Below are 12,021 nucleotides of genomic sequence, written 5' to 3' on the forward strand. Positions count from 1 at the left end.
ACTGTTTCGACAACCTAGATCCAGACGACCAGGACCTATGTGACGACTCGCCCACTCATTTCCTATGCGGAGTACCTGCAAGAACACAAATAACATACTGTCGTATGTGTGATATAAACCTAGCGGACCTACAACCCGCTATATCATACCTACAATGCATGATCGTTTACAATAATCTGACTCACCTTGAAAGATACTTTTTAGTTCAAGGAATAGCAATCCGCACCGTAGAACTATAAAGTACTTGTATGCTACGCACAAAACCAAATACTTATGCTATCCACCTGTAAACAAACAACATTTATAACTATACATATAATTTTTACTTATGTTTACCAATATATACACACGCATGTTGTAAAGTAGGTGATATTTATAACACTCACTTCCATTGATAATGCAAGTGACTCATAAAATAAGCCGTCATATTTACCATTACACGCACATATATATATATATATATATATATATATATATATATATATATATATATATATATTCGAAAACAAGCTACATTTGTAATATCTATTCCTATTGATAATATATACTTATATATTTATAACCATAAAACAAATCTCATTTATATTACTTACCAATACGCATGCATATATATATATATAATTATAACCCATGTACCATTCATAATATTTATTTTCACTGATAACATATACGTAAAACCTAAAATAAAACAAAAGTTTTAATAAAAAAAAAAAAAAAAATATATATATATAAATATAAAAATTTTCTTTTTTTTATGTATATTAATAATAATAAAAGGTTATTCTTATTTCTAATAAACTCGAGAGTAAGAAACGATTTAATAAATTGTTAATAGGAAGATGAATCACCTGGTCATCGTACTTACCCTCATCAAAATAGCATATGGCCTGGTAGAATACGACTGCAATGGCAACCACCTCAACGTTACCACCATCTCTTTAAACTCCATCGGGGACTGCAGCATACAGCCTGCGATAACAGAAACCCAAGATATTTATATTTAACTACTGCAACTCTCAGAATTCGAATTTACCAGCGTAAGGCAATGCAAGGTGCAAATAACTCGAATTATATATTACTGTGGCATGCACCCCCACACGTCGGCAGTGCATAATGGATTCGCCGAATACCTCCATGAAACAACCGCCCAACAATGTGCAAGGATGCACCAAGACGGCACGTTTTCATTCGGACCACAAAACCTTATAGTAGGCCTAAAAGATAATGCAACAGAAACAAGGTCGCTTGTCCTAGCCGGCAAGTTAACAGACGACGGCAGCTGCCAGGGAACACAGTATGTAGACCCATACGGGAGCTGGGAAAGGGTCGTCGTACAAGCCACAGTAAGGATAAGTTTAAGATCAGCAGTTGTGCCAGTACGGATCGAAGCAAACAAAATTCTACTGAAATCAGGAACGATATGTACCTTTAGCGAAGGAAACTGTCTAGACGCTGAGGACAGATATACTTATTGGCAACCACAACCGCCCTCACCATGCAAATTTGATCAGTACGATGTGCTATATGAAGGAATTGCTACAAAGATCCAGGAAATAAGAACCAACATTGAACCAGCACAACCAGTTTACGCACTAACAACGCAGGAAGTAACATTTGCGCTGACTAAAACTGGAGAACAGCCACTGTGTGGATATACCCTACTACCCACTGAACACCCCAAATTGTTCTTGTTAGAAACAACAAGAGGAAATACGTTCATCTCCAAAAGCAAGACAGCAGTCGAAAATCTGGATATATTCGCATATGTCAACTCAAAATTCATTTACGTAGAGAAACATATTAAACGACAAATGACAACATTATACCATGATATACTGACACAAAGATGCACCACACAGAAGAAACTAATAGAGAATGCTTTAAGCTTAGCAATCTTACTGCCCGACGAATTTGCATACACCATAACCAAAACCCCAGGACACATGGCTCTGATCGCAGGAGAAGCGGTCCATATAGTCAAATGCATTCCGGTACAAGTAAAGATACGACATACAACAGAATGCTACTCGGAGTTACCCGTTTGGCAAGGGAATCGCACCGCATTTCTAACGCTAAAAACACACATCCTAACGCAACACGGAAACCATAGAGAATGTAGCGCAGTACTACCTACGCTATACAACATTGACGGACTCTGGCACAAATTCGTACCAAAACCTATGGAAGCAATCGCACCACAGGAACTCCGCCCGGACGTGCGCCAAACGTGGCGATATTCAGCACCATCGTCAGTGGCCACGAGCGGAATATATACCCAAAAGGACCTGGACGCACTACGGGACCACGTCATGTTCGCAGCAGAAAAAACTGCAGTCTTGAACACATTGGCCAGAGGAGCGACAAGAAAAACAATCGTCCCTGGAACAGTAAACATCCTGGGAATGATGGACGAAAACACATTAACGACAATAGCGAAAAATACCGTATCAAGCTTATGGACTGGTTTCATGGAATTTGGAACTGTCAGTGCAGCAATATTTGGAATACTCGTAATATTTAAATTAATCAAGACGATAATAGATATAGCCATACACGGATACCAGTTACGTGAAACTTACGGATGTGGAATCGCCCTATTAGGAGCAATATACGGCTCAGTCACCCACCTGCTACTATACCTCAAAAGAAGACGAAATATCGATGATCAAACAGCACAACCTCAAAGGATATCGATAACACCGGTAGTCACTCAACAACCAACGACATCTACATCCGCCTTGAACGAACTCAGAGACACCATCAGTCAAATTTCCTTTGGAAATTTGAACTCCAAGGGTGGGGGTGTCACGTCCCGCGCTCCGCACGTGCCCTAACAAGAACAAGAAAACTACTCTATACAAAACGCGCGAATAAGGATTTGATTGCACAAACGAACACACGGCACTACGAAACGAAAGGAAGGATTAACAAAATGAGGGCGACTAATAGATCCAACCAATAAACAAAATACATATACACACAACTCTAAATAAACCTACCAATAACCGACTTGCCATTTGAAAACCTATGGTTCAATATAATATAAACCCAACCAGTATAAAATAAAATAAATAGAACCAACTAATGGATTGAACGAGTCACGAACCAAACAAATAAACCAGGAAATAAGAATAACTACAAAAAGGGAAATGATTGAAGCGCCAGGAATATATGTATATATAAATATATTTTAATCAATCAACGCGGCAACAACTTGGAGAGTTACACATAAGTATAAACATATATGCCAAACATGTAATAACCTAGTAAATATTAGAGACAGTACTTCCAATACTATGCAACAAATACAATATTATCAATTTATGAAATATATGTATATATGAAATCAAAAACTAATAGTCTAACGAATACATAAAACATACAATATTGTATTATTAAAGAAATAAAGGTTACATTGTCAGAAATATATATATATATATGTGTGCGCATTCTACATTATTAAATCAAATCAGTAATCTAAGATACATACTTAAAACTAGCCTACATTCCGGTAAAGAGTTATAAAATAAGAACTACATTACGAAACATGCATGTCTATATATAAATATATATATATATAAATAATCTATATTCTAAACTAAACTACTACTAATAATGTACAAAAGAAATAGAACACACAACGCAACACTTGGGACTAAGTAACAACCTGTCAATAGGCCAAACGTTCAAAATAATTAACACAGCAACGACTTGAAGATTTGCGTACAGAAATTCTACCATCAAACACAAATATGTAAAAACACATTAAACACACAATAATTTAGAAATAAAACCTTCAATACTATGTTGTCACAATACAAGATATATATGTATATATGAAATCAAATAATTGACACATAACCTCAAATACACAACATAACATCGTTAAAGAATCTAAATGAAAATCACACTGCCAGAAATATATACATATATACGTGCGCGCGTGTGTGTTCTAACTTATTAAATGAAGTTAATATAAAATAAATACTTAACATTTCATTTGGTATGAATACTACACTGCCAGAAGAAATATGTATATGTGTGTGTGTGTGTGTGTGTGTGTGTTTTATATTATCGAACACTCTATAAAATAAACTACTCAAAACAATAAATAACGCTATCGAAGAATTACAAAACATTAGTCATATTAAAATGACACACAATATAAATATATATATATGTCGGAGATGAAAGGACAACGGGGCCACCCGTTGGAATTACTTGGAAAAACCTCAATAGCATTCACGAAATAACTCAAACACAGCCATTCGAAACTTGAGACAATTAGCTTGGGCTCGAGGCGACGACCGTTCTCCGAGTGTAGCCACGACCACGGGATGAACGTTCCACCTAACAGAGATACGAAGTTACATAGCTTTTGTTACGTATTTATTTGTTTTAAGTCAAGTTGAGATTGAAATTTTGTAAAAAATTTTTTTCTTTTGATTTAGAGTTTAGTCGGAAGGGAAATATTGAAATGATATTATTGTGTATGAATTATTTATTTGGATTTCTGATTAATACGGTAGTTGCTGCCACCAGAAATAGTCTAAGGACTATTTCAAATTTTTATTTATTTCAAACGTTACGGGTAGCGTCGACTAGAGTTTAGTGCTACTGGCAAAACCGATTCCACTTTTCAGCTAACCTGCTATGTGCAGGGATACTAGCACGGGAGAGGATTAAAGCTGGTTGAAAGTAATTTAGCAATATCTAATGATTTATTCAAATCTTGCTCGATTTCGATATTGACAACTGACTGACAGATATAAAATTCTTCGGTTGACAAAATGATAACTCTTCGATAGACAAAATGTTAACTAACTCTTTGAATGCTAATTATTCGGTTGACGAACGGTAATATTGTTATTCGATAGACGAAGGATAATTATTGTACTGACTTCTCTGAGTCGCTACATTTATTTATATCTGTCGGAGATGGTAAAGCGTCGGGGTCCTTCCTTTGAAAATGTTTGGGAAGATCTCCAACGTTTGTTCAACTGACGACTTTGTTTACAATTTAAATTGTCTCAATATCATTATGAAAACATAATTAGATAAATATAAAAACATAGATAAATTTTCGCAAGCTATAGCTTTTAGCGGCTTTAACTGCCTTTCACTTCAAATACTGTAAACACGGTTTCAAATTGCAAATCGGTTATTGGTATGTTTATTTAGATTTGTGTATAGAGTGGTTTCTTGTTCTCGTTACGGCTCGTGCGGAGCGCGGGACGTGACACTTTCCTTTAAAGAATTGGCCGTACCGGCACTTGACAATCAAACATTCCAGCGGCCACACACAGACCCCATTCTTTGGGTGAGATGGTCGCCAGATGCCGACGCATCATTCGCAGTTTATGTTCAGATAGCCTGAGAAACCGTTACAGATTTTAGGATCTGGTTAACTAAAGTCCTTTAGATTGGCAAACAGTCTTTACTATATCAGCCCGTATACCTGTCACCTATTGCGGCAAGATACGTGAGATCTGTTTTCCTCACGTACGACGTTTCCCGCTAGGAGCTCTCTCTCGAGAGCGGCTAGCATCCTTTTCTAACCACCAACATGGAGATTAACCAATTAACAGCAACGTCTATTTCCCTCACCCTCCGAGCGGAGGTTTTCTTTGACGAATCCTATGACCTCGTGCCCTTAGGCACATCCCACTATAGTTTTCCTCTGCAGCGTCGTCGCGACGGAAAGTCATTCTTTTTCTTACAGTTGCACTAGTTAGATACCTATTGTGTTTGTACGATCAGTGAATAATCTACGTCTTAGTAAAGAGTTAATCAAGCGATTCTTGCATCACAAGGAGTAAGTCGAGTTCGACTTAGACTTTGAAGTAAAGTAGATCAGTTATCCCGTGGGCCGTGGATTCGCTATACCGACCCCGCGATCATTGTCATTATCGTTCGAGTGTCGACACCGGTAGTTTATCTTGTATTTGCGACAATAAAAGATATCATCGATTGTACACCGACGATGAGCGACCCTGGCGCAGATTCTTTACACGTCCCAAATCCAAGTGTTAACCCCAACTCGACATCAGAAGTGGGATCGTCACTGTCTATAACGTTGGACCAGCTCATAGCCATCGTGAACCAATCGAGAGAACCAAGGGTGAGCGAGGAACCGAAGGAAGTACCCTTACCAGAGTTCAATCCCGAAAACGCAGGCGCCGATCCAGCTGCATGGTGCTTAACCGCTAGCCGGTTCATGAAGAGAAGGCCCATTCAAGGCGACGAATTATTTCTCACCGTAAGCCGTGCACTAAAGGGTACTGCCTCGCAGTGGCTCACGCAGATACCTGTCGACGAAAACTACACTTGGCCAAGGTTTCAAGAACTTTTTCTTGTACGTTTTGGCGGGAAAAAGACGGCAACCTCAGCGTTGATGAAGATGCTAGCCGAACCTCAGCTGGAGGGCGAATCTCTGGGAGCGTATGGCACACGTCTCTGTTCCCTCCTTGGAGCAAGGTGGGACCATCTGACAGTAGTTGAAATAGTCAACGCCACCGTTCTTCATCATCTGAGTCTACGCGATGAGCGTGTCGAGAAAATAGCGCTTACGAGCGACGTTAAGACTCGGGACCAATTTATTACGGAGATGAACGCTTTCCACTACGCGAAGAAGAGGCTGACACCTTCCTCAGGGACTTCATCGGCAGGCCCCGAAGCAAAACGACGGAAGCCGTCCGACCCCCGGATTAAGTGTCATCATTGCGGCGTCCCCGGGCATAAAATAGCGGAGTGCCGTACGAGGATGAAGACCGAGGGACGAGAGACTACACGACGTCCGGAGAAAAGCCGACCAGCTGCATCATCCAAGGTGTCCTGCTTCAAGTGCCGCGAAGAGGGCCATATCGCGCCTCACTGCCCGTTACTGCGGAAAACAAACCGCGACTCCAATAACGAACGTCAAGTTAACTCCTGCGTGGTGGAATCTCCGACGGGTAAATTAAGCCATCTGGGTGAGTCGTTTTCATTTTGTTTCGATTCTGGAGCCGAATGTTCGCTAATTAGAGAATCCATGGCTTCGAAATTTTCCGGCAAAAGAACGACCGATGTAGTGGTAATGCGAGGGATGGGAAACAATCGTATTAATTGCACATCGCAAGTTTCGTCCGTAGTGCGCATCAATGATTTTGCGTTGGAGATAACTTTCCATATCCTCGACGACAGCTATCTAGCGTACGACATCATAATAGGCCGCGAGATCCTAAACCAAGGTTTTAACGTAAACATTTCTTAAAATAGTGTCACCATTAACAGGGAAAAGGCCGTCAATAGCTGTAATAAAACCGTCGAAAACGAAATCGATATTAACAAAATCGACACCGAGGTGCTCGGCGAAGATGGAGACCGATTAATTTCTATTCTCAAAAAATTTAGGAGTTCGTTTATTACGGGGTTCCCGCGTACACGCGTAAAGATGGGACAGTTGAAAATACGTTTGATCGATCCCAACATCACCGTACAAAGAAGTCCCTATAGATTAAGCGAGGCGGAGCGAAGCATAGTACGCGAGCGAATAAGCGAATTAATTAAGGCGGGAATTGTAAGGCCTAGTAACTCGCCGTTCGCGAGCCCTATGCTACTGGTAAAGAAGAAGGACGGTTCGGATAGGTTGTGTGTGGATTTCCGGGAACTAAATAAAAATTCGGTCGCGGACCGGTATCCCCTACCTCTTATTGCAGACCAAATCGCGAGATTGCAAAAGGCGAGGTATTTCGTTAGCCTGGACATGGCCAGCGGGTTTCACCAAATCCCCATTCACCCCAGTTCGACGGAGTATACAGCGTTTGTCACCCCCGATGGTCAGTACGAGTACCTAACAATGCCGTTCGGATTGAAGAATGCACCGTCCGTTTTCCAGAGGGCCATTCTAAATGCCTTGGGCGACCTCGCACACTCTTACGCCGTCGTTTACCTATACGACGTCCTAATTATTGCCGAATCGGTAGACCAAGCCCTAGACAGATTGCACATCGTACTAAATACCGTCGTAAAGGCCGGGTTCTCCTTTAATTTCTCCAAATGTTCTTTCCTAAAGACATCGGCACTTTATCTCGGGTACGTGATCCACAACGGTGAGGTTCGCCCCAACCCTGGTAAAGTACAAGCTTTGACTTCCTTATCCGCACCAACAACTGTCACCCAACTTAGGCAGTTCGTAGGTTTAGCCTCCTACTTTAGAAAATTCGTACCTAAATTTTCGCAAGTAATGAAACCGCTGTATGCGCTTACTTCCGGTAGTAAAAACTTAATTTGGACAGATAGGCACGGAAGTATAAGACAAAAAATAATTTCCGTCCTGACGAGTGAGCCGGTGTTATATTCAACCCGAATTACCCGATCGAACTACATACGGACGCTAGTTCAGACGGATATGGGGCAATTTTAATGCACAAAATTGACGGCAAAAACCGGGTAATAGAATACTATAGTAAAAGAACGAGTCCCGCGGAATCCAGGTATCATTCGTATGAATTAGAGACGCTGGCAGTTGTAAACGCCATTAAATACTTTCGCCACTATCTGTACGGACGGGAATTTCTTGTTGTTACTGACTGCAATTCGTTGAAGGCAGCCCGCAATAAAGTGAAATTGACCGACCGGGTTTATAGGTGGTGGACCTATCTACAGACTTTTACGTTTGACATCATGTACCGAGAAGGTAAACGCATGACTCATGTAGATTTCTTTTCGCGTAATCCTGTCGACAGCGACCCTACCCCTACTAGCGAGATCAAGGAAAAGAGGATTAATCTCACCGAAATTTCAAAGGATTGGCTCCTAGCAGAACAGCGTCGCGATCCCCAAATCTCTGAAATCGTCAATAAATTGAAAAACGACGAGCTCGCGGAAGGCATCGCGAATACGTACGAGCTACGATCCGGTACCCTTTACCGTAAGATACAAAGGAGGGGCAGGACCCTCTGCCTGCCCATTGTATCAAGAGGCTTTAGGTGGTCCGTCATTAATCACGTACACCAGGCGATTATGCACTTAGGTTGGGATAAAACGCTCGAGAAACTGTACGAGTATTACTGGTTAGAAGGAATGGCGAAATACGTTCGCAAATTCGTAGAGAACTGTCATGCTTGTCAGATTTCTAAGGAAAATTCAGGCAAAATACAAGCCGAGTTACATCCTATACCTAAGACCAGCATACCCTAGCATACGATTCACGTAGATCTAACGGGAAAATTGAGCGGCAAGAATGATTCGAAAGAATACGTCATTGTCTTAATCGACGCCTTTACTAAATTTGTATACTTACACTATACCCGTAAGATAGATTCACTCAGCACCGTTAAGGCACTCAAATCTGCCCTATTCCTATTCGGCAGCCCTTCTCGGGTAATAGCGGACCAAGGGCGATGTTTTACCGGTAAGGAATTTCAAGAGTTTTGTCAGGATAAACAAATCGAACTTCACCTAATAGCCACCGGTGCTAGTAGAGCTAACGGACAGGTAGAGCGTACTATGAGGACGTTGAAAAATATGTTTACGACAGTAGAGACGACCGGACGATCCTGGCAAGACGCGATCGGAGAGATTCAATTAGCCTTAAATTGTACAACCAATCGTGTAACTAAATCGAGTCCGTTAGAACTATTAATTGGTAAAACGGCAAGACCCTATGGGTTATTACTATCTGAAAATATCGAGGAAAAGGAAGTAGACATCTCCAACGTAAGACAACAGGCCGTACAAAGTATAGAGAACAGCGCTAAGTACGATAAAGAAAGATTCGATAAAACGAAAGCCGAAGTAGTTAAATTCAATGTCGGTGATTTTGTATTAAAGAAAAATGAGGAAAGGAATCAAACGAAATTAGATCCGAAATTTAGGGGTCCATTTGTGATATCAGAAATTTTGGAAGGAGATAGATACATTTTAAAAACGTTAGACGGCAAACGGTCGTATAAATACAGCCATGATAGGCTGAAGAAAATGCCTGATAGTTGCGTTCCTAGTGAGTTAGACGTTTGCGGTGGGGGTGAGAGCAGTGGCCATGGCGATGCGAGTGCCCCGGCCTCAGAGGAGGATCATTTTGACCACAGCGCTTGATACGATGAGTTCAATGGTTTTCGTGGCACTATGGTATAGTGTTCGCACGAGTGCCCAGTAGGGCGATATGATGGGTTTGCGAGTGCCCAGTGGGGCGATACTATGAGTTCAATGTTTTCGTGGCACTATGGTATAGTGTTCGCACGAGTGCCCAGTAGGGCGATACGATGAGTTTGCGAGTGCCCAGTGAGGCGATACGATGAGTTTTCACAAATGCTCAGTGTGGTATTATGATCCAGAGAAGTTTTTTTTTTTTTTTTTTTTATTTGTTTTATTAAATTTTTACAATTTGTCCAGAAGGACATTTGGTAAAATGTTATAGCTTAGAGAATAAAAGAATAAAAAATAAAAAATAAAAATAAATAGAAATAAATAAAATATAGCATGTGGATGGTTACCCCCATAGGTTCCATCTTCTAGGTTTCCTATTGCATCTCTATTTCGAGGTCTGCGGGATGCTTCCTCTTCAGTCTTCTTTCTATTTTGGTTTTATTTGTTTCAGCAGCCAGCTGGTTTGGGTGTGCTGCAAGTCTTTCTTTGTACTTTTTTGCGTATCTAGCGATTTCCTCTTTGACTGTTGGAATTTTTAGATCTTTTCGTAGGTCTTCATTTCTGACGTACCATGGAGCGTTAACTATTGTCCTTAAGATTTTTGCTTGCTCTATTTCTATTTTGCTTATGTGACTCATTGCTGCCGTCCCCCATAATGGGACTCCGTATGTCCAGATTGGTTTGATTATTGTTTTGTATATATTTAGTTTATTCATTGTGCTTAATTTAGATTTTCTATTGATTAACCAGTACATCTGCTTCCTTTTTGCACTTATTCTGTTTATTATTGATTTTATATGGTGCTTCCATGTAAGGCGTGTGTCTAAATTTATTCCCAGATATTTGACTTGCTTTGATTGTGCTATGTGGGCGCCGTTCAGTTGAATATCTGGTGTTTTTCCTTTTCTAAGTGTAAATGTTATGTGGTTGCACTTGCTGGTGTTCACTTTTATTTGTTTGTTTTGCAGCCATTTTTCTATTTTTGTAGTGTGTTCTTGTAGTAGTGCGGCGGCCGTTTCTAGATTTGCATGCCTCACTAGTATGGCCGTATCGTCCGCAAACGTCAGTGTTTTACTGTTGACAGTTGTTGGTATATCTGCCGTGTATAGTGTGTATAATATTGGTCCTAAGACACTTCCTTGCGGTACTCCTGCCTTGATGTCCTTAATTTCAGAGTATGCATCATTTATTTTTACTACAAAGGTTCTGTTGTTTAAGTAGGATTTGAGTAGTTTGTAGATTTGTTCTGGAAATTGCTTTTTGATTGTTTGAAGAAGTTTTTCATGGTTAACTTTGTCGAATGCTTTTTCGATATCCATAAAGAGTGCTGTGCAGTATTGTTTTGTTTCAAGCGACTGTAAGATTTCATTGACGAGTCTATGCATTTGTTCTATTGTGGAGTGTTTATTCCTGAATCCAAATTGATGGTTCGGTATTAGTTTTTCTTTTTCTATTGTTGGTTTTAAGCGGTTATATATTATTTTCTCTAGTAATTTGGAAAACGCAGGTAGTAATGATATCGGCCTGTAGGATGCAGTTAAATGTGGGTTTTTGTTTGGTTTGGGTAACATCACTATCTGTGCTATTTTCCATAGTGTAGGAAAGTACTGTATTCTTAGAATTGCGTTAAATATTATCGTTGTTAGTCTTATTGCCTTTGGGGGAAGGTTTTTTAAGATTTTCCCATTGATCAAGTCAAATCCTGGTGCTTTACTTGTCTTTGTTGCCTCAATTAAGTTTGTAACTTCTTGCGCTGTTGTGCTGAGTATGGTGCAGCGTTTATCAGTTGTGTTGTTGGCATTTTCCACTTCTTCATTTGTTTGCCATCCAGGGATGCTGTTATCAATTTCATACGGCGAAAATATATTTTGTAGGTGCTTTGAGAATTCTTCT

At 40.2% G+C, this 12,021-nt stretch overlaps 1 pseudogene; it reads left to right on the forward strand.

Moving 5' to 3' along the window:
- Positions 1–1,085: 1,085 nt before the first annotated feature.
- LOC139985739 (uncharacterized) lies at positions 1,086–10,077 on the forward strand (annotated as a pseudogene).
- The last annotated feature ends 1,944 nt before the right edge of the window (positions 10,078–12,021 follow it).

This window comes from Bombus fervidus, chromosome 1, assembly GCF_041682495.2.
Source record: "Bombus fervidus isolate BK054 chromosome 1, iyBomFerv1, whole genome shotgun sequence".
Classification (NCBI taxonomy): Eukaryota; Metazoa; Arthropoda; class Insecta; order Hymenoptera; family Apidae; genus Bombus; species Bombus fervidus.